We start from the raw sequence: 24,495 nt of genomic DNA on the forward strand, positions 1-24,495 counted from the left end.
TATCTCACTTAATTCTAACTATGGTCCTAGAGGCTGGTATTACAAGTAATCTCCTTTTACAGAGGGTTACTGAGACTTGGAGAGGTTAAATAACTTGCAGCCAGGTTACAAAATTAATCACTGAGTTGAGATGAGAATTTAGGTATAGCCGACTCCATACTGCCTCCTAGCCGTCTCCTCTAGTAGTTCATGCCCTGTTACTGAAGTAGTGAAGTTGCTGGTGTCAAAGCATTCCTTTCCCAGTTTCCTGTACTAGGGTTCCGGGTGATTTTGCACATATTTATTTCAAAGATCCTCCGTACCACACCAGGGAGTTTACCTTTTGGAATGTTGTAAAAGCCACTGTCCTCTATGCTGGGACACTTTCATGCAAGGTTTGCTTAGCCTAACTCAGGAAAACGCCTTTGTTTTTGTTTTTTCTCATTTCCCTGCACTCCACATTAAACACAGAGGTAGTTTAAATCACCTGGTAAAAGAAGATGGGATCACAAACGCTGTGGTCCAGAAGAAAGGGAACATCAGTAAGTCTGTTACCGCTTGCAAGTGGGGGCACTTACATATAAAAGAAGAAAAAACAAGTTCTTAAAAAGCAGCGGACCCTGGGTTCGGTGGGAAGTTGGCCTGAAGCCGGGGAAGAGGGCTCAGGGTGCCAGACGCGGTGCCCCGCACCACGCTAGGCCTGACAACCGGAAGAGAGGGGCCCCGGCTCCAGTAGGGAAACCGCCGAGGCTTCCCACACTTCAAGGAGCGCCAGGGACGCAGGCGGGAAGCCTCCATCGGGCAACCGGCCGGGACCCACGGCGCGGGGAGTGGCCGGCGCCCGCCCCGCCCCTCTCCTCGGGGATGCCGGGATGTTTACACTCCTGACAGCGGCGGCCGCAGGAGGAGGAGCGGGAGTCGCGGGAGTCGCGGGAGGATGGGCCGCCGCTAGGTTCGCACTCCGGACGCGCCTCGCAGTGCGCAGGGTGGGTGCCCCGCGCCTGCAGCGTCCGCCGGGGCTGCGCGGCGGAAGGTGGCCGATCGGCTCCGGGCCTTGCAGCCTCAGCCTCCGGTCCAGCGCGCTTTCCGACGGCGGCGCCGCGCCGAGCCACCCGCCCGCCCAAGGTCCCTCGCGGGCGGGAGAACGGAAAACTCCCAACTTCCTGGTGAGTCGCTGCCCAGGGTTCAGGCGCCCGGACCGGCCAGCTCCTATCGGGAGGGGCCGCCTGCGGGAGTCGGGCCGGGAGAGGGAGGTCGGGACCGCGCGGGGCGGCCTCCTGGATTCCCTCGCTAGGAGTAGGTGGGGCGGGGCGCGCCGCGCTCGAGACGGATGGGGGTTTCGGTCTTGTTCGTTGGCAGCGGTGGGAGGGGGCGGTAGGAAACTTCATACCTGGCACCGGCTCTGGAGGCCCGAGGCCGCCAAGGGCGCCGCGGTAACTAAGAAACTCAGCGGCCACTGCGGCGGCGGCAACAGGTCTTTGGTTCCAGGACCTGAGGAACTTAAGCGAAGTCCCGCCTCCCGGCGGATGCTCATTGGCGACGTCGGTTATTTATCTCTCGCGGATTGGTGAAGTCCATCTGTCAGGATTCGGCAGCAGCCCGACTTAGGAAAGTGAAGTGCGCTGGGAGAGAGTGGGTGGTGGGAGCCGGCAGATAGGTGAGAATCCGAAGTGGCCTCAGAAGTACAGGGAGCGTGAGAGGTCTGTTGGAGAATGAACTTGGAGAGACTCGGGATTACAAAATGTCGGAAAGAGGGATTGCGAGGCAATAGCGAACATTGCTGGTGATGGTGGCAATGGAAAAGAAATTGAAAACTGAGGCCAAAGTCAGAAAAGGGGAGCCAAAGGAAAACAGAGAAAAGTGACAAGACCGTATGACCGCAGAACAGTGTAAGGAAGCGAGCACAACCTAGAGGATGCTGCCTTGAGAGCTAAAGAACTTCTGTTGCCTCTTTTACATTGTAGGCCTTCACTCCTAAAACCGCAGCATCCTCTAGTTTTGCACTGGGAGCTTACTGGGATGGCGGAGAGATGATGTATTAGCCGATGAATCGTGTTCTCGCCTAGCTGTAGTCCTCATTGGGGAGAAATGCTAAAAATATACTTAGTTTACAGTAAGATACATGCTGCTGTCCTTGCGCAATTCTGGTGACTGAACTGAAAATCAGAAATACACAGAAATAAAATGGTTATTCTCCTTTGAGGTTAACGAGCTCAAGGATGCAATTGAAAACATCAAATTTCCATAGTTTGTAGAGCCTAATGTAGCCATCATAATTGGAACCACTGTTTCTAATTCCTCCTCCAAGGAATTTACAGTTTCAAGGGTATGCACACTCCCTCCAGGCGACAGCAATATGTCTTGTCAGGTTGCATTAGAGAATTAAAGTACAGAGTATGTGTGTTATAAATATGTTTTGTTCAGGACCTTAAGCTGCTGGTGGTGTGGTCGAAGAATGGCATAGTACTTGCACTCAAAAAGTACAGAATGTTTGGGACAACCGGTCAAACCCTGAAAACGGTGAACAGTAAAACAAGAGATACAGTTAACCCTCTAATGCTTTGTGGCAAGTCTTGTTGAATGGCCGCTGAGTATTCTTGGTTTGTAACACTTGGTGATGGCCAAGTGCTCTTGAAACAGTTAACTTAAAATTTCAGCAGTTATTTTATTTCCAGAGCAAGGAATCTTCTCTCTTTCGGCGAGATCCAGTCCACAGCTTGCTTCACTCCTAAAACAGCGGAATCCTCTATTTGGTCTCGCACGGGGAGCTGGCTGGGGTAGGGGAGAGGTGTTGGAGCTTTGAAAGAGCTTTGCCTCTCGGAGGACTCAAAGGGGCAGAAACTGTATGGGGTGAGAGGAAGGCCTGCGAAATAAAAAGGCAAAGGAACCCTTTGAGGAGGCTAGTTGCCGTCTCGGGGCCAGTGTGTGTGGGAGCTCGGGGACCCTCCCGGAGGTGCGGGCCTGAGATTCCGCTGGGTGGCGGGAGACTCCGCCCTCCAGAGGATTGACGGCCTTCGCAGCCAATGCGCAGCGATGAACTCGCATTCGGGAGGGCGGATACTTCCTACTCCAGCCCGGGGCTCGGAGAAGGCCGCATTAGTTCTTTCTCCAGGGATGTGTGTCGAGGGACATTAGGCTGAGGGCTAGCCGGGAGAAATAAATACATAAAGGGGGAGGGGGCTTAAGTTTTCCCTGAGCCATCCTAGGTGTCCCGTTTCGTGTTTCGGCTGCACCTAGAACTTAACTAGTTCTACTGAAAGTTTATAGTAGATAAGAAGCGAAGTTGTTCAGCAGACTAAATATAGTCCATGTGACTGAGGGGGTTTTACTCTGCAATTATCTGAAAATGAAAACCACTAAATGTCAGAATCTAAATCGTTAGGCGTTTTCACAGCTTCTTGGGAATCTTTCCATGGTTAAAAATCTTACCAATTTAACAAGACGAACTTTATTTCCAAGCGTACAGACTCATTTTATAGTCTAAACTACTATTTATTTATTTAGATAATACATGTAGCACCCACCATTCCTTTCCCTCTTTCATATTTTCCTGTCTGGACAAATTCGAGTTCGTTTCCATCCCAGTAAAACAGCATTTACCCCAAGATTGAGGAAAGCACGTATGGTATGATGGCTGTGGACTAGTGGAGGAGGGGAGATTTGATGACTCTGTAGCTAACGTACCTGATTAATAAATTAAAAATCAGCATTGCATGGTAATGACCAGAAGTCCAGTGCAGTTACAGTTTGTGTAACTTAACCTCATAACGACCCTATCGCCCCAAATCTTTCCTGGTGCTTGCAGTTGATAGTTTCGGGCTCTTATTGTAAATGTTCAAGTATTCTTCTTTTCCCCTCAATTACTGCGAATTTAGTGAAATATAAACTTCTTTTTTTCACTTAAATATGTGGTCTGAGATGACATTAGAGACTTTTACGGTGTTTCCAGAACCAAACACTATTTTCCTAGCAACTATCTGATGTTGTAAGAATGTATCTCTGTAGTATGACAAACATCGCCACCATTCAGGGTACCTGAGAACTGGGCCTGAGAGCAGGGCCAGTAAGTGTTAGTGATTATGCACTTTTGGGCTGAAAAAAAAAGTTAAGTAGGTAATTCCAAAATTTCTTTCAGGTTTTGTTTCCCTTGATTTTTTTTTTTTTAATAGGCTTTAGTATTTTAAAAATGCACAGTGTAGTATTTAAAAAATGCACAGTGTAGCTGCAGCTGCAGCTGCACAAAACAGCACTCTGTCCTCATTCCCGGTTTCATTCACATTAAAATATTTACCCCTTCGAATAGTTGTTGGAAAATTACGAGGGTAGGTATTTCAGTGCATCGTTTATAAAACATATCAAACTTAATGTACGACTTAAGGGTGTCTTGGAAATGACATGTATGATTACTGTTTGCTCTGAATTGTTTTGTCAGCACTTCAGCATTTATATAAATATATAGCAAGATGTTTTAAGACGCATTTCTTTACTCTTTTGAGACTTTTTCAATTTAATTCTCCCCCCCACCCATTTTTATAGGGAATATGGATGCATAATGTTTGGTTACATAATTATAATCAAATATATGCATTTGTAGAACATAATGGTAGTTCAGAATTTTTAAATTGATACAATTCAATCTCAGAGTTATAAAACTTCTAAACTGCTGAGTTCTCCTTTGGTAATTAATAGTTTGATTATTCCTAGGTGTTATGTATTTTCACAAATTTTTTTTTATTCTGAAGAAAACACTTAGAGAATATACTTCGTGCTTTTCAGTGGGCAGTGGGAATGAGAAGGACAGATGATCATGAAGCGTTCCTTAATTAATATTTTTGAGCAGGGTAACTTCTTTTTTAACCTTTGTGAAAATAATTGCCCTGCCATACTATTTAGGTAATGAGGTTATACAGTGAGCGGTTTTGTTGTAATAGCTATCAAAGTGTTAAGCAGAACAATATATACATGAACAAAACTGATTTTAGCAGTCTATAAAAATGATTTAGAAATACGTGTTTTAGGTTACGTAATGGAAATAGGCCTTTTTGTAAATCTTGTTACTACTCTTCTGTTGGTAGTAGGTAAGGGCTACTTTTTCAGTCCAGTCTGCTTTTTTGTAGACTAGTGGTTCACAAATTTTTTCTCTGTAGGGTCACATAGTAAATATTTCTGGCTTTGTGAGCCCTGTGATTGCATCTGCTGCCATTGTAGCCAAATACAGTACCTGACCAAGTGGGCATAAGTGTGTTCAAATAAAACTTTATTTATACAAATAGGCTGGTAGCTTCCCCCTGCTCTAGAAGATAATACCAGAGGTCTAAATATGGTGCTATGCCATTGACGTTGGGTTGATATGGAATTTTCCACAACAGCGTTTTATATTTTGTTTTTGTCCTTATACTCTTGTGACAATTTGTTGATCTTCCACAGTTCCCTCAGAATAATGCCCAGCTATCCATTTCCAAATTTTGTGTTTCATTTCAGAGTTTGTCAACATATGAACCTCTTTTAGGTTTATCCACCTTTTCAGGTTTCTTCACCATTCTTTGCTTCTGGGGGATCCCACTCCTATCCTGTGACATTGGATTAATGCCTCTCTGTGGCTCCCTGCTTCTTACTAAAGTGACATAGGATCTAATGTCAGTCATTTATCTTTACTAAATGAAAACTACTAGACAAAGAAACATACCAAAACTTACTCATCTGCTTCTTTGTCTAGTAGTTTTTATTTTAAGCCTACTGGTATGACTACCTTTGTCTACTTTAGAGGAAATTTTTGACATGAGCAAGAGGGTGGGCAAATTTTTTTCTTTTTAGGAAACATTAACTTAGTCTTTCATAAAAGACTTCCCTCCCCACTCCACCCCCTCCCCCAGTAAAAAAAATACTGGAAAGAGCCTGTGCATTAGCAGAGGGCCTACAGTCAAGGCCTGGGGTAGAGGTACGTCTGACCTTTGCTCTGAAAAGAATTAGCTGTAGACTTACCTGGGTGTAGCTACTGAGCAGCATAGAGCAGAATGGAAAATGCAACAGCTTTGTAAAAATTACACAGTACACTTTCTCAGCTCTAGCCAGGAGTGGGTTTTGTGTGTGCTGGACTTTTGACCCCTTAGCCCTCGGGGAAGTCCAGGTAGGACCTGGGACAATGAGAATTCCAGTCTCTTCTCTTTATCTGATTCTGCTGCACATATGTTATCATTATCTGTGTTTGCCATTATGTGGAAAAGGCTAGGCACAAAACTCCAGGGTTGTCGTTGCCTACTTTATGACCTTGGTTGAGTTGCTTATTTTATTCAGACTGTAGTTGTCACAACTCATAAAGTTGCCTTGAGGAGTAAATGAAAATATCTTTGTAAATGTGTGGTAGCAGGCCCAGTGTTAGTTTCATTTCACTTACCTCTCTGTTCTTAGGACCTTCACGGGTGGGAAACACATCTCTGGTTGTCAGTTTGTTCTGATGACAGGCCCTGTCACCCACTCTGTCTTGGCCCAGTTTTGTCTTAATGGGCTGCTTCCCACTTCTGCCATTCCCACTTCCTCTGCTTGAATTCTCCTTTTCCTTTGCCCTGTGATTTCCATATTCAAAATTTAATGGTTCCCACATTTGAGTTAGTTTTTATGATTTTCTTTGGAGGGTGGGGAGAGCCAGCAATCCATAGTTTCTCAGACAGAAAAAGGCACAAGAGGCTTGGGGGGGGGGGGGTTATATTATGGACTACAAATAATGTGAGTTGCAAAAAGATCTTTAAATACAGATTCAAAAAAAATGGCAAAATTAAAAATGTTCTTCCTAGCATGCTTAAAATTGTTTCTTTTTTTTAATTGTTGAAATATTTCCCCTATATCGTTATATTTACTTAGGCAAATTACTATACATTTTATTATGGTTATAATCATAACAAAGCCATATGTCCTTTATTATATTATGGTTGGAAGAACTGAATAGCTGTGTTTATGAAAAATTGTTATACTTCTAAAATGTAATGAATTCCTAATCTTGTATTGCCTTTACATCTAACTGCTGGACTATATAGTAAAATAATATGATACCAGGCACAGTGGCTCAAACCTGTAATCTCAGCACTTTGGAAGGCCAAGGTGGGAAGATTGCTTGAGACCTGGAGTTCAAGACCAGCCTGATCAACATAGTGAGACCCTGTCACTATAAAAAATTTAAAAAAATTAGTTGGGCTTGGTGGCACGCATGTGTAATCCCAGCTACTTGGGAGGCTAAGGCAGGAGGATTGCTTGGGCCTGGAGGATGGCTTGAACCTAGGATTTTGAGGCTGCAGTGAACTGTGGTAATGCCACCACACTCTAGCCTGGTGACAGAGTGAGTCCCTGTCTCTAAAAAAATAAAATAAAATAAAAATATAAAGACACCTAGAATAGGTCATTTGTTTTAGGCAAATAGTATATCTTTATTCCAAACAGTTTATTTCTAGGCGTGGTTTGTTAGTCAATAAATACATGTAAATTGAAAGGTCTTATATAAGAAGATTTTGCTCGGGGGAGGATTGGTTTATGGAACAACTTATTTCTTATTTTTCATGGCAACCTACAAATTGACTTCCTTTGTTTTCATCACTGTCTTTGTTAGAATATGTTTAGAATAGTCTGGTGGTAGGTATGGTATTCAGTGAAAACTGCCATTTTTTTTCTATTTTCAAAATGCATTTAAAATGAAATTTTAATAAGGTATTTACTGTTAAGAAATATTTTTTAATGTTGAATGGCATACTGTTTTCACCTTCACTTTCTTATTTTATGACTTTGAGTATTTACAATATCAGCTGTTGGCTGGGCGCTGTGGCTGACACCTGTAATCCCAGTGCTTTGGAGACCGAGGTTGAGCGGATTACTTGAGCCCAGGAGTTTGGGAACAGCCTGGGAAACATGACAAAACCCCTTCTCTACTTAAAAATACAACAACAACAACAACAACAACAAATCAGCTGTCAATAAAGATTGTCTTTAGCTACATAGTTCTCCTGTTTACTCCTCTAATTTTTTTTTTTTTTTAAAGTGGAAAGGAATTTGTTACTGAACATTTAATGGTGTTTAATGGTTGTGAGGGAGTTTGAGCTTCCAGCAGAATATCCCAGTACCAGGACCCCAAGGGAGTTGCTGTCTCCTCTGTGATCAGAAGGCCACCAATCTAGGGCCATACAGCCACTGCTCTGATCAAGACACAGTTACAGTAAGAAAAATGCTGCTATTTGGGGGACCCTAGAACCATACCCTGCCCTATTATGGTCCTGGAAACGACGCTCTGGGCCCTGACTCTATACAGCCATTATTCAGAGAGATTGCAGGTTCTATTCTAGACCACTGCAATAAAGTGAATCTTGCAATAAGGCCAGTCAGATGAATTTTTTGGTTTCCAAGTGCATATGAAAGTTAGAGTTACACTATTCTGTAGTCTATAAAGTATGCAATAGCATTATGTCTAAAAATATACATAATTAAAAAATATTTTATTGCCAAAAAATGCTAATGATCATCTGAACCTTCAGCAGTTCGTAGTATTTTTGCTGGTGGAGGGTGTTGCCTCAGTGTTGATGGCTGCTAAATGATCAAGGTGATGGTCGCTGAAGGCTGGTGGCTGTCGCATTTTCTGAAAATTAGCCATAAAGCTTGCCACATCAATTGACTCTTTCTTTCATGAAAGATTTCTCTGTAGCATATGATGCTGTTTGATAGCATTTTACCCAGAGTAGAACATCTTTTATAATTGGAGTCAATCCTCTCAAACCCTGCTGCTGCTTATAAGTTTATGGAATATTCTAAATCCTATGTTGTCGTTTTAGCCATGTTCACAGCATTTTCATCAGGAGTAGATTCCATCTTAAGACATCACTTTCTTTGCTCATTTATAAAAAGCGACTCCTCATCCGTTAAACTTTTATCATGGGATTGTAGCAATTCAGTTATATCTTCAGGCTCACTTTTAATTCTAGTTCTCTTGCTGTTTCCACCATATTTGTAGTGACTTCCTTCACTGAAATCTTGAATCCCTCAAAGTCATCCCTGAGGGTTGGAATCAACTTCTTCCAAACTCCCATTGACATTGATATTTTGACTTCCTCCCATGAATGACAATTGTTTCTAATGGCATCTAGAATGGTGAATCCTTTTCAGAAGGTTTTCAGTTTGCTTTGCCCAGATCTATCAGTTTGATCACTGTTTATGACAGCTATAGATTTAAGAAATGTATTTCTTATTCTTGGATAAGAAGACTTGAAAGTGGATTATTCCTTGATCCATGGGCTGTAGAATGGATGTTGTGTCAGTAGGCATGAAAACAACATTAATCATCTTGTATATTTCCATCAGAGCTCTTGGTGACTAGGTACATTGTCAATTAGGAGTCATATTTTGAAAGAAATCTTTTTCTGAGCAGCCGGTCTCAACAGTGGGCTTAAAATGCTCAAAAAATCATGCTGTAAACCGATGTGCTGTTGCCCAGGTTTTGTTTTTCCACTTACAGCACACAGGCAGAGTAGATTTAGCATAATTGTTAAGGGCCCTAGGATTTTCAGGGGATGGTAAATGAGCATTGGGTTCACCAGCTGCGTCAGCCCTTAATGAGAGCCTGTTCTTGAAGCTTTGAAGCCAGGCATTGACCTCTCTCTAGCTATAAAAGTCCTAGATGGCATCTTTTTCAAATAGAAGGCTGTTTTATCCATATTGGAAATCTGTTGTTTAGTGTAGCCACCTTTATCAATGATCTTAGCTAGATCTTCTGGATAACTTGCTGTAGCTTCTACTTCAGCAATTGCTGCTTCAGCTTGCATTTTTATATGATAGAGATGGCATATTTCTTTAGACTTCATGGACCAACTTCTGTTAACTCCATTTTTTCTTCTGCAGCTTCCTCACCACTCTCAGCCTTCACAGAGCTGAAGAGAATTAGTGCCTTGCCCTGGATTAGGCTTTGATTTAAGGAAATGTGACTGGTTTGATCTTCTATCCAGACTACTAAAACTTTCTCTGTCTCAGCAGTAAGGCTGTTTCACTTTCTTATTCATGTGTTCACTGAGTATCACTTTTTTCTTTGTCTTTTTATACAGATGTTTTACTTATTATAGAAGGTTTTAAACACATTCAAAATAAACAAAATAGTGTCATAGACCAGCTCCGAGCTTCAGCAACCACTGATAATGTACCATTTTGGACTAGCACTTTGAATTTCCTTCGAGAACTTCTCTTTTGCATTCACAACTTGGCTGTTTGACTCCAGAGGCCTAGCTTCTGATCTACTAGCTTCTGACCTGTCTTGACCTTTGACATGCCTTTCTCACTAAGCTTAATCATTTCCAGCTTTTGATTTAAAGTGAGAGATGGGTGACTCTTTCACTGGAACACTTGGAGGCCATTTTAGGGTTATTAATTGGCTTAATTTTCATTATTGTTGTGTCTCAGGGAATAGTGAGGCCCAAGGAGAGGGAGAGAGATGGGAACAGGTGGTGCAGTGAAGCAGTCAGAACATAACACCACGTATCATTAAGTTTACCATTTTATTTGGACATGATTCATGGAGCCCCAAAACAAATACAGTAGCATCAAAGATTGCTGATCACAGACCACCATAAAAGATATAATAATAGTGAAATAGTTTGAATTATTGCAAGAATATCCAAAATGTGACACAGAGATATGAAGTGAGCACATGCTATTGGAAAAATGACACTAACAGACTAACTTCACATAGGGTTGTCACAAACCTTCAGTTTATAAAAAACACAATGTGTGAAGCACAATAAAATGAGATAGGCCTTCATTAGTTTCCTGTAACTGCTGTATCAAATTATTACAAACTGGATGGTATAAAACGACAAATTTATTCTGTCACAGTTCTGCAGGCCAGAAGTCAGAAGTCAGGGTGTTGACAGTGCCGTATTCTCTCTGAAGGCTTAAGGGAGAATGTGGCTCATGCCTTTCTCTTAGCTTCTGGTATTGGCAGCAGTCCTTGTCTTTCCTTGGCTTGTGGACATATCACTCCATTCTCTGCCTCTGACATGCAGGTTCTTCCTATGTGTTCTCACTTGTGTCTCTTCTCTACTTATAAGGACATCCTCATGACCTCATCTCTGCTGCTTATCACTCTTACACTTAAAATTCAACAAGCAGAATCTATGCTTTTCTATTCAGATTCTTTACTTTGAAAATATTTTTCAAATTTCTGATGTTTTTGGTCTTAACAGCAGATTTTAAGATTGTGCGGGGGTTGTGTCTGAAAGATAAAGGCACCCGAGGCATCTTATATGATATGCACTCAGTAGCATGATAATGATAATCACAGGAGAGAAAATGCCACTTCAAGCAAGGTGAAAGAAAATAGTACATCTAAGTGTTAGTTTTAGTTCCTTCTCAACCAAACGGTCCCTTGTTACTGGACTGCTTAGGCTGTGTGCTGTTCTCACCATTTTTGGCATTTTTACAAAATTTCTCTCAACTGGGTGTGAAAGCTTACCACTTCCCTTGCTCCTGAGGTGTTTTTTTTTTTGCACACGGGCAAAAGCTCTTTGCCTTGCCACTTAGGGTTTTTGCCTCTAGTTACCATTACCTACCTGTGGTTCTCTATCTTGTTTCACAGCTCTACTGCACCAGACTTTCCTGTCTTGCATGTCTGGCCATGCTGGAAAGTGTTCAAGAACATTATGATGAGTAACCTGTTCCTTTTTCCATGACTGTCTTATTTCCATCTGGGACTTTGATAACAAGTGACAGGCACTTGAGTCCCTTCTAACTTCCCTCCTTGTCAGTAGATACAACCTTTGCGTCCAAGTGGTGATGCTCTTTATTCAAAAGCCTGTTTGACAATTTTAAAACTGTTTTCTACCAGCGATTTGTTTTCACCTTTTAAAAAAATTTGGAGTTTATAAACAGCACAAGCCCTTGTTGTTTATGACCATTTTCCCCTTCACTTTTATTTATTATAAGAAGATGCAGCTTGACATAGAAAGTTTTCAAATAGTGGGTCAAGTCCAGGTGTATTTTTTTTTATTTTTCAAATGCCAAACATAAGTTCTGACACTTAGTGTGAGCTAAATGTAATATATGTGGAACTCAGTTTAAGAATTGAGTGCCTGGTCTAGGGGAGAGTAATAATAGTGTGGTTAATGGTTCAGATAATATAAGAAGCATGGTCTGTAATGATGTACTAACGGTATCTGGTTAGAAAATATTGAGACTTTTGTCTCTTAGTGTGTGGTCCCTGGCAGGGCAATACTACCATGCCTAGCCCCTTTTTTGTTTGTGTTATGGGTTGTCATCCCCAGAATGTCAGCATTTCCACATTTTCTAACTTTTGACTTTGTGGGGTATTTGCATATGCATTTTGAGAATGTTTGAAAGATGATACAGTTGACTGCACAGACTTGGTGTAAAGTCAGTTTCAAATCGAGGTGAGCCTTCTCTGAACTTCAGAGGCATACTTGCCTGAAATTTGAGGATAGACCATGTGATCTTTGGAGCCTTCTGGCAGCTGTAAGATGAGTGACTCTGTGATTACATTCCCTTTATAATTCGTCTTTTTGTTTCTTTATTTTTCTTCCCATTTTCCTACTTGGTCTTATCAATTCACAGACCGAAGAAAGAGAAATTTGGGAGTTGTTGGTAGATAGCTGAAAGTGAGTGAAATGATTACAATTTAAAAAGGGACCACAGCAGATGTGAGGGAGAAAAACCTAGATGGCAGTGGCAATTTTAAGAGAGAGGTAATGGTTGGAATAAAGTAGGAGGAAGAAAAGAAACCTTTCAAAACAAAGGAGAGGACTATGCAGAACATATGGGAAAGGAATGTTGGGAAGTAGCTTTCTGTAATGTTTACTCATTTGAAAAGATTATTCTGAGATTTCTCTGTATTATAAAATTAGTATATAGGTTGCATAGTTGATTTATGTGCATAATTTATAGTTTAAAAGTAAAGTGGTCAGTACATACGGCTTAGCTTTATGTGCTAGTTTTTAAAAAAATCTACCTTATTTTGAGTGTTTGGTTATTAATGAATTATGGACATAACTGCTGCTCAGTAACTCCTTCATCTGCTGGAAGGAAGGTCAATTTTCAATCAATAGAAATAGGTAGGTAAATGAGATGCTTCTTATTTTGCTTGGAGGTGCCAGGTTTATTTGCCAACTTTCCACTGTTAGAAAGCACTTTGGATCACCACTATCAGATATTTAGATTTCTTTTTGAGTCTGGAAGATTGTATTTCTTATCAAAACAAATATCCAAGTTTATGCTTTAAAAATATTTTAGTTTTTATTAATTGCAGAATATGAGAATAAAGGAATGACCTAATGCTGTACCATATTTCCTGACTCACATGTCTTCAGTGGTTCCTCTGCCACTAAATGGAACCCCACTTGATCCTGACCTGGCTTTCTAGATTATTTGTTTCCTGTATATTCCCCTACATTTTAGTCACATCTAACAAGTTAATTTTTTTCTTTCTTTCTTTCTTTTTTTTTTTTTGAGACGGAGTCTCACTCTGTCGCCCAGGCTGGAATGCAGTGACGCAATCTCGGCTCACTGCAAGCTCCGCCTCCAGGGTTCACGCCGTTCTCCTATTCTCCTGCCTCAGCCTCCCGAGTGGCTGGGACCACAGGCGCCCGCCACCATGCCCGGCTAATTTTGTATGTTTTTAGTAGAGATGGGGTTTCATCGTGTTAGCCAGGATGGTCTCCATCTCCTGACCTCATGATCTGCCCACCTTGGCCCCCCAAAGTGCTGGGATTACAGGTATGAGCCGCTGTGCCCAGCTGGGTTTTTATTTTTATTTTTTTTATAGAAAATTTTGTATCCTTTCTGGCTTCTCCACTCTATGCTTTTCTCACCGCTTTAAATGTCTGTTTTCCATATGTCACTGTTCAATCTCAGTGCATTAAAGTAGTATTTATCCTTTATGGCCCTGCTCAATTACTATACAAAAAAATACAAATAAACCTCTCTCTTCTGCTTCTTTAAGCCTTTAGTACGTATTGAGTCTTGTTGTAGTTATACTTAGCTTCCTCTCTGGAGCATAAGCTTCTGGAAGGTGTGAATCATGTCCTGTACAGATTTGCGTTTTCTGTAGGGCCTAGGACCATTCTTGTCAGAACTTGCCATTTAAAGAATGGCAGATGACTGCTTCCCAGAGACTACACTTGACAGGAGGTCTAGGCAGGTCCTAGCAGTAAGAGAATGTCCAGAACAATTGAGCTGTTGGTTTCAGGGAAGGTCTAGGATGAATGCCAGGCACATGTCTCTGCAAGGCCCAGAGAAATGTGAAGGAGGTCTTACTGTTTGAAATAGGTAAAGGTCTAATCTGCCAATGGTCACTGTCAGGATATTCAGGGATCTAGTCTGAGATGCTTGGTTTTATATCTGAATTCTGAATTCCAAGGTCTGAAAGATGTTAGAGTGGGGTGAGATAGGAATCAGGACTAGGAAAAGCGAGTGTGTCAGACATGAACTTGGTGTGAGTGGGGAGGAGTGTGGAGACCAGAGAGAGACCAATTTGGCAATTAAGTCTAAGTTAGAGGCTCAAGCAACAGGGAATAAAGTGAGAGATAAGTTCCTGGAGTTAAGACATGATATTAAAACATGACCAGCAGTTAGACTAAATTGACTTGAAGCTGATGTAGTAAGCTGTTCACTGAGTGTACTTAAATTTCCTTTCCTTAGGGCCCAGTTCCTTCCTAGTTCAAGTTAAGTGGTTTGGCTTTCTGTAAGGGGGTAGGAACCCTTTTACTCCTTAAAGGTATGGCTATCTATGTGCCAATTAATTCCATGTTCCAAGAATTCCCCCACTGAGAAAATGTTGCATTGAGTTAAATAAGGAAATAACTAGACAAATATTTGAGATTATTCCCTTCATAAGAATAATTACTAATTGTGAATTGATGGTTTGAATACCATGCTAAAGAGATTGAACCTCTTTTGTGAAGTGATTGTGAAGTTACTTGTACCTTTATGTTTTCAAAATTTGATGGTAATAGCAATAAAAGCTTCACTGCTTTTATGATCTCTTTATTTGGTTGGTAGTTATGGCACATCAGAAACTCGCATCAAAATAGAATCAAGATTATTGTAAAGGGGACCTCAAAGGTAGATTTCTTAAAAAAAAAAAGTTTTTTTATTTTCAAGATGGAATCTTGCTGTGTTGCTCAGGCTGGTCTCAAACTCTTGGCCTCAAGCTGTCCTCCCCACCTTAGCCTCCTGAAGTGTTGAGATTACAGGCGTGAGCCACTGTACCTGGCCAAAACATGTATTAAGATAAGTTTGGTTTATGAGATACATGAAGGAATTAAGTTCAGACTTGAAAATTCATACTTCAATGAGACTACAGTGTACTTAAAAATTACCAAGAAAAAGGCTTATGTCTTTTTTATAAATAGAACCCTCTGTAATGTCTTTTCTTTTTTTCCCCTTTAAATTTAAAATTGAGTTGAATTTGTTTATGCTTTTTAATGTTTTTAAGAAATGCTTCTCTAGCCAGTTCTAAGTTTTTTTCCTTGCTTAAAGTCCTTCAGTTACTGCCTTCAGAATAATTTCTAACCACTTAGTCTCTTAAAAATATTTTATGAGATGGGTGCAGTGGTTCATGCCTGTAATCCCAGCACTTTGGGAGGCTGAGGTGGGAGGATCACGAGGTCAGGAGTTCGAGACCAGCCTGACCCACATGGTGAAACCCTGTCTCTATTAAAAATACAAAATTAGCAGGGCATGGTGGCACACTCCTGTAATCCTAGCTACTCAAGAGGCTGAGGCAGGAGAATCGCTTGAACCCAGGAGGTGGAGGTTACGGTGAGCCGAGATTGTGCCACTGCACTTCAACCTGGGTGACAGAGCAAGACTCCGTCTCAAAAAAGAAAAAAAAAAATCAAAAACCTTTATGATTTGGGCCTTGGCACTTTCCTCTGCTGAATCCCGTGCTCCTGTCTTAGGGCGTTGGTTGTGGTTCCCTTGTTATTCCATGACTGAGTCTGGAATGTCCTTCCTCTTCTCCTTTGCCTGGTTAGCTCCCACACGTATTAAGACTTACCTTGAGTGTATTCTCTACAAGGCCTGCCTGACCCTGACAGCTTGCTTAAATAACCCTGACATCCTTCCTGTGAACTCTTATAGTAGCAGTACCCAGTGATGGTGTCTGTCATCATACTTGTTTCCTTATATTATAAAAGTCTGTTTCTGTGTGTCTCCTCTGGGAATCACTTGAGCGATCGGAATTGCCTTAGTTCCTTTTGTATTCCCAGCAGCTCTGTAGTAGACATATCAGTAATGCTGAAGAACAAAACAAAACAAAACATTAAACAAACAAAGCAAAACAAACAAACAAAAGAAACAAGTTAACGAATGAGCTGGAGAAGGTAAAGAGACAGGAGTCTAGGTTAGCCTGCAGTGTTTTGGCTGGGGTGTGGGTTGGTGCTCTGAATAGATGATACCAGCATTCTCTTCTCCCTCCCCTTCTCCCCGACCTTTGAGTAGCTGTGACTTTTTATTGAATTGAAATGAAATAAAGAAACTAGAAACTTAACTTTCTTGCAGATTCTTTGGACATTTAATTTTTGTCAGGGTGTTTCCTGCCTCGTTGAGGACAAGGATGCCTTTTCACCAGAGATAAAGAGCTCTGCTCTCTCCTTCCATTGGAATATTTTCTAATTCTTTTTTGATTTTGACTCTGTAGTCTTTCATAAGCAGTAGGAGCATGATCATGAGACTTAGGAAGAACAAACTTTGTCCCAATATAGTTTAAGAAATCTCATAGCTTGATACAGAATATGTTTGCAGCTGACCTTTACATACCATCTTGGTCCGAAGACAGTCAGATCGGTCTTCCCATGTATATAGTGCCTACAAATCCCAGGAATATCAAAATTGTACAGATTCCTAGTTGCTGGCTAGAGAAGTGAGAGCTGAGATATTCTAAGATATAAGGAAATGCAGGTTTTGCCTTAGTTATATATAAAGTTGTCATCACAGAGTCTAGTGCTGAAGAGCAAAGGAGAAGAAATATTAACCCATCAGCTTAGAGTTTAGAGTCCTAGTTAAGCAAAGCGTTTAGAATAACTCCCTCAATTCTTGATTAAATCTATATTGATCATAACTAAGTTAGTAACAGGTAACAGTCTTCTTTGTGTGGTGGTGAGAAGATGCATCTGTGATGCTGAGTTTGGAATATCATGGGATATGTAGGTGACACTGTCTAACAGGCAGTTGGTTATATATCTCGTGCTCAGCAGAGAGGTCTGGCCTGGAGTAAGAGCTCTGGTGTCATCAATAGAGAGACTGATGTGTAGCAGCAGAGGAGTCTGTCTGGAGAAGGTGTGTTGGGGGCCTTGTTCATTCTTTCCCACTTAAAAGTGCAGTTTTTCGGATGTGGTGGCTCATGTCTGTAATTCTACCACTTTGGGAGGCTGAAATGGGAGGATCACTTGAGACTGGGAGTTCAAGACCAGCATGAGCAACATAGGGAGACCCTGTCTCAGCAAGAAATTAAAAAATTAGCCAGGGTCATGGTATGTGCCTGTAGTCCCAGCTTCTTGGGAGGCTGAGCTGGGAGGATTGCTTGAGCAAAGGAGTTTGAGGTTATAGTGAGCTATGATTGTGCCACTGTACTCTGGCCTGGGTGTCAAAGTGAGACTCTGTCTTTAAAACAAACAAACGAAAGAAAGGACAGCTTTTTTGAAAGGTAAATAAATACCCAGTGAATACGGGAGGAAACTAAAATTTAACTTGTTACTTGCTGCCTGATTTAAATATAATATGTGAGGTATTTTTCTTGTCAACATAAAATAATCTCATTTCCATTCTTAATCTGTTTTTAAAGCCTCTTAGTATAGACCATCTTTATGACATTTTACCATTCTTTAGTTAGAATATGGAGTTTCACAGATTCAGAAGGTTTCTGAAAACAAAATTTAACTGGCTGTCAATTATATAATTTCATTTTGAAAGCCTATAGTCAGTATTAATTAGATTTTCTTTTATTTGGTCAGAGTCCTTTATATTTAAAGTTTTTTTTTTATAGAACATCCTAGATAGCTTCATCAGCATAACATTATGTTATTCCTACTTTTAATTTTTCTTATTCTTTGGATAGTATTTCCACAAAATCATAGTTTTACATGTAAGTGTGCCAGAGAAAGTACATTTGTTTCTGGTATATGTTTATGTATGTTAAAAGACATTCATACAGAGTTTGGCATGATTTTATAGTCTGTGCTCAAAAGAGCAAGAGAGAAATTACAACATAGTGCAGGTCAGAATTGAAATAATTTGGCAGAGTTTGGTGAGAAAGTTTGCTTAGCAGCTGCCTGGGTTAACTTTGCACCATCCATTCAAACCATAGTTCAGTTCTGAGATATAAAAATATGTAACCAATTAAATTTAGTTTCCCAGAGGTAAATTTTAAAACATAAAATAGAACTTTGAATCTTGTAAGTACATTGAAACATCTTGTTGTTAAGTACAAGGATAGTTTTATGTAACTATGAGGCAGTGACTTTTACATACTTGCTTTTTTCCTTCCTTTCTTAATTTTACCTTTTTGAAATCTTAATTTGCATTGACGTTTATGCTTGGTGAAAAAAAAAAAAAAGAAACAAACTCAAATGTACAAGTATTATGCCTCTTTGTTTTTTGTGTACATAGGAGGGGGAGGAAGGCAATGAGTTTTCCAAGAAGTAAAGTAACAGACTAAATTTCTGTTGCTAAACATTGATTGTGTCCTACTAACCTAATTATACATTAAATAGACTCTTGTTATGACTAACTCAGGTCCTAAGAATGCAGTCAGGGCTTAAGTGGGGGTTAGTGAAAAAGTTCATTGCAGAGGACATCAGAAGACTTGAGTTAGAGTTAGTCATTGCTATACCACTGAGATCAAGGCCTCAGTTTCCTTGCCCAGTTTTTAGCAGCATCAAGAGGAGTAATGGATAGGAAAGTGTTCTTTTTTTTTTTTTTTTGAGACAGGGTCTTGCTCTGTCACCCAGGCTGGAGTATTGTGGCAGGATCATACCACTGCAACCTCAACCTCCTGGTCTCAAGTGATCCTCCCACCTTACCTCCCGAGTAGCTAGGACCACAGGTGCGAACTACTGCACTGGGCTACTGTTTTAATTTTTTGTAGAGATGGGGGTCTCACTGTGTTGTTTAGGCTGGTCTCAAACTCTGAGACTCAAGTGAGCCTACCACCGCGGCCTCCCAAAGTTCTGGGACTACAGGCATGAGTCATTGTACCATGCCTGACAGAAAAGCTTTTAAAACTACTTTATGGTTTATTGTAAACTGTAGTATCTAAAGAAGAGAGGATTTTGAAAGTTCAGGAATAATCAGTGCATAGAACAGTGTCCGTAATAGAGTAGGTATGCAAAATATATTTGTTAAATGAATAAATATGAGCAGTTGATATGTCTTTCTATAAGGATTAAATGTAAAACCATGTGTTAATTTTGAAAATTCCATGAAATTTTTCTTTTATATAAATGCATTTTTCATTTTTGGTGTGTGATTTTTCTGTTATTGAGTACTTGTTACAGACCAAAGGCTTTTAAAAACAAATGACCTTACCATAAATAATTCATACTAATGAAAGTATTTCCAAGTACTAGCCTGTATTACATAAGGCCTTATCAACTTCGTTATGATAGAATTCATACTATGAATTATTTAGTACAAGGAATTCAATAGAATGTTTTTTAAATCTGGTTTTAAAGATGGGGACAAGCTGTTTATCTTAGCTCTTTATGTCAGTTTGGTTGTCATGATTTTTCTAGTATTACAGCTGAATGATTAACTTAGTAAGTGTGTGCTTTTGCCAGACTTTAGTTGTTGCTATGTGACTAACTGAATGACATATAAAAACATAAGGGGAATTTGTAATAGCATTCTGTGTCCACAGTTAACCTAAACAAATACAAAGTCTATCAAAGGCTTTTTGGACATACTTTAAAAGGGCTGAATAAGTATCACTTGTCTTTCACATGCTTGTAGGGAAACTCTTCTGTAAAGATAAGCAGAAGAAATAATACTGTCTTGCATTTGTGTGCTGCTTAAAACTCTTGAGAACTGTTAATAGTTTATTCTTCCAGCCATTCTTTTGCGGTAGAAAGTGCCCTGCTTTAATTTGTTGTTTCAGAGATAATGATGTAAGACCTTCCTCTGTCTACTCATGCTATGTACTCATTATGAACCTTCCTTTAGAGGGGAGGGAACTGAGACACAGAGCGGATATGTTGTCTTTAATCGAAAGTACGTGCTCATGTGAATTTAAACTAAGGTTTCCTGATGGTTAGACCTGTAGTTTTTTAATCTTTTGTTTTGTTTTCTAACTATGTTTAGTTATTCAACAAATATTTATTGGATCTTCATCTGTGCTGACGGTATAAAAATGAAGAGCAAACAGATTCAGCCCTTGAGTAGTAGTTGCTAATATATAGGTAATGGGTAAGGCCTAAGATGGACAGACAACTGATTCATTTAAATACATGAGACAAATGCTCAAAATAGGTATTTTTAAAAAGGCTACCTAAGTACCAAGCAAGGTTGACTAGGCCGACTAGCTGGGTTGAATATTTTAGTAAGATGCCATAGTCTGTGTCAGAGGCACATAGGCATTTGGAGGAAGTATACATGGTTCACATTAAGGCCAGAGTATGGTACTTATGTGGGGGAAAGTAGCTGGCAAGTAAGGAGTGAGGCTGAGGAGATTGGGTTTTATTCATTAAAGGGTTTTAAGCGGGCTTATGACATAGATTTTCATCTTAGATTTATCATATATATATATAATGGGTATGTAGAATAAGAATTTCATTACTAACATCAGGAAGAGCAGTTAGTAGGTTTTAATAGTAGCAAGGATAATGAGGTTCTGGCATAAGCAGAGTGATGATGTTTGTGAGGTACAATTAGTAGGAGTTGAAGACTTACGTGGAGGTAAGGGAGTAAAAGTTTCTGGTATGACCTAGGGACCGTAGGGGATGACTGGATGAAAATGCCATTCACTAAGAAAGGAAATACAGAGTAGAAACAGTTTACAGTGGTCAAGATTTTAGACATGTTAGGTTTGGGATATCAGGCAGAAAGATACAATAGAATTGGAAATGAGATTCTGGAGCTACAGGTTTATAAATCATCAGTATGTAGGAGGCAGGTTTTGTGCCAGCTGAAAATGGGTGATTATTGATTTAAATAACCAAGGGACTTACCATTAAAGGAAACTTAAGCAAGAGAATCAGCAGACTTGTTTATTGATCGCAGAGCAAAGGATGCATTTTGTGTAGAAATGATAAAAATAGATAAAATAATTTCCTTATTATGCTCTTTATGTAGTGATTCACATTGCTAACTTGATTTACTTCAAGCAAGTATTAGATTAAGTAGTAGTACATAAACACACAGTTCTGAACCAATAATTGATGAAAGTAAATTACTGTTCTTCAGCCAAGAATTGGAAAGGATCAAAGTGTTCTTTTCAGTATCACAAAATGCCAGAAGTAATGAAACAGTTACTTCAGAGACCTAACAAAATCAAAGCAGAGGATTGTGGCTAAAAAAGGGCATACACAGCCGAATTATTGTTCATGTATGATGGCAATAGAATTTTTTTTTTAATTTATTTTCAACGTTCAGAGAAAATGTATCACATATGAACTCTTCAAAAGTTATTTGAAAATGTACTATTAAGAGTTTGGGAAAGGGACATGTTTATACAAAATCTTTGAGAAAAAAGCATTGAAATAAATTAAATGTAGAAGCAAGACTACACAGTTGTTTTGCAAGATGGGAAAGAGTACAAAATGTCAGAATAACTTAAAAAGGGTGTGGTTATAAAACTTATAATCTGAGAACTGGGAATGAAGTGTTGGGTGAAAGGGGAGAGTGATGGTATGATCAATTCCTCAGCTAACCTTGGGTTCTGTTCCAGAAGAAGGATTTCAGTTTTACTTTGATAATGAACAAAAGTCTGGTTAAAGGAGGCCTTTAAACAACTTGGAATCACCATTAGTGGAATTAAGATGAGAAAAGATAACATGTTTGTTTTCTAAATGACTAGACAAAAGCAAGCAAACATCGTCCATGTGGCAAAAGATGAAAAAAAAAAAAAAAAAAAAGCAAGGAAACATACGAATTAAAAATATAAAAGGCAAGTGTCAATGAAACAATTTGTATATGTTATATTAAATTTCCCATTAAAAGAAGGACTCAGATTAAAGAGAAATCCTCAATTATGTGCTGCTTTCAAGAGATATTCTTAGAACAAATCAACCTAGAAAGATTAAAAATATAAAGGTAGCCAAGATTTATAGGGAAAATACATCAGAAAACACAGAGGAGTAGCAATATAAAATTTAAAGTAGCATTTAATGAAGAAAATCCTAAATAAGAGAAAAATCAACTTTATAAATAGACTCAAGCCCTAATAACTAATAGACTAATGACTATGGAAGAATTAAAGTAATATGAGCTGCCTTCCCACTTAGATTTATAGTCCTGTTTTTAACATTTTTTACTTTTAAATTGAAATGAATGGGAATCTTTCAATTCATGCCCTTGAGTTACTATATTAATATCAAAGCCTGCCAAAATTTGACCCAAAGGATGATATGTTGGTCAAATATTGACCAGACTATGTTCAACAGATTACCAGACTTTTCCAAGATAATAGAAATTCTGTAGGAGAATTCCGTGGCTAGACAAGTTTGGAAAAATCTGCATCAGGTACTCTTTTGGGGTTTACAGTGCACTTTAGTGTAATTGGATCCCTGAGAAGTCTTACAGTAAAGAAACCAACCTGACTTTATTTTGCCCAGTATTTGCAGATTCATTTGACCATGGACCCTCTGAGCCCTGCCATTTTTTTTTTTTCTTTTGTCATGGAATACAGATTAACAACTCCTGGAATTCTAGTGTTTTAAAGAGCAGAGTTTCAAGAGCCCTTATCGATGTAGATGCACAAAACTTCAATAAAATTAAAACTAATGGTACAGTTAAAGAGTCATCATGACCAATAAAGGTTTATCTGAGCATATAAAGATGATATAATGGAAGAGATCTAGCTGTTTGATTGATTATCTCATTTGGTTTAGTAAGAAAATTTGTCAGATAAGCTTAGCAGAGCAGAAAAGCATTTGATATCATTTGATACCCCCCTCTTTTTTTATTTTATTTTTTTAAGGAAAAGCGTCTTAAAAAATTGAGACTGTCATTTGATATGGAATATGGTCAGTATAAAAACATACCGTGATTTCATATAAGTTTGTCCTTATTTCTTCTCAACTGCTATAATTTAAACTCATTGAATATAGGAAATATATTAATCTTTACATTTTCTGTTGCCAATTCTAATATAAGGCCTTTCATTTTTAGGCATTCTATACTATAGTGATTTCTTAAATGAAAACATTTGGAAACATATCCTCATGTAGTTTTCAAGTTACAGTGGATTTTAGGAAGGGTGTGTGTGTGTGTGTGTGTGTGTGTGTGTGTAAAACATTTTTAAAAAATGTAAAACATACATGGCTTTTCAAAACTTAAATAGACATTCTTCATTATGGGCCTTTATGTTTGCTTAATTTTTTAATCCAGCAAGCCTTGAATTCTCTTAAGATGGATTTAAATTTGGTTTAACAGTTAAGCGACAGAGAATTCATAAAGATTCTTGAACAGTAAAGTGGTATAATACGCTAAAAAAAGATTATTTTTGGTATAGAGCAAGATCCATGAGGATGGCTCCAACAGACTAGAAGTGTTGATGTAGGAAAATCAAGGGACTTTAGGACCTGAGGCTGGCACAGACTCTTCAGGATGTGGTTGGATTTTGGGCTAAACAGTCTTCTGTGGTCTTGAGGGCTGCCTTTATAGTCTATGAAACCCTAGCCTTCAATTGTGGCTTTACAGAGTTTAAGAAAATTTTGTTCGTATGCAGGTTTCTGCAATCTTCCTGTTGCCAGGAAGAAGCTACAGTTACACAGGAGTGTGTGTGTGTGTATGTGTGCAGACATGTGTGTATAAACACACAAAGTAGACTGAACTTAATCTTGATTTATAGGAGTCAGGAAACCTGAATTTCTTTGCTTTCTCCTTGTGTAATTTTGGTTAAGTTGTGTAACTTCTTTCTTTGGAGCTTCTTGTCTGTAATCTGGAAATTATTTCCCACTCACTCCACTGTGATGTTTTGAGAAGATATCTGTGGAAACTTTTTGAAAAGTACAAAATGGTAAGTGTAAAATGTCAATAAAGCATATTGATGCTCATTTTGCTAGAAGAGTACATATAAACATAAAATTTAGAAACCTTAAAAATCACAGCCAGAGAGAATCATGATTTCTACTCCTCCCTTTTTCTGGGGGGGTGGGTTTCAGTTAAAAGTAAACTCTCAGTTTGTACTAATATTTAAAAGCCTTTGCATTATAGAGAAAGTTAATCAATAATGAAGTATCATAATTTAGAATCATTATTGTTACTAACATTTTATTCTTTATTCTAAAGTAATTTATTCAGGATGTGTGCTGAGACCTGTTATTTTAA

General features: G+C 39.2%; 1 protein-coding gene across 5 annotated transcripts in view; it reads left to right on the forward strand.

The window, feature by feature from the left end:
• Positions 1-853: 853 nt before the first annotated feature.
• The window catches only part of NEK7 (NIMA related kinase 7), a 145,974-nt gene continuing 122,332 nt past the window's right edge, over positions 854-24,495 (forward strand). For 4 of the 5 annotated variants that reach the window (XM_077991365.1, XM_077991366.1, XM_077991379.1 and 1 more), the window contains exon 1: positions 858-1,145. The gene's annotated coding sequence lies outside the window, so the exon portion shown is untranslated. 5 annotated transcript variants of the gene reach the window in all.

Source organism: Macaca mulatta, chromosome 1, assembly GCF_049350105.2.
Source record: "Macaca mulatta isolate MMU2019108-1 chromosome 1, T2T-MMU8v2.0, whole genome shotgun sequence".
NCBI lineage: Eukaryota > Metazoa > Chordata > Mammalia > Primates > Cercopithecidae > Macaca > Macaca mulatta.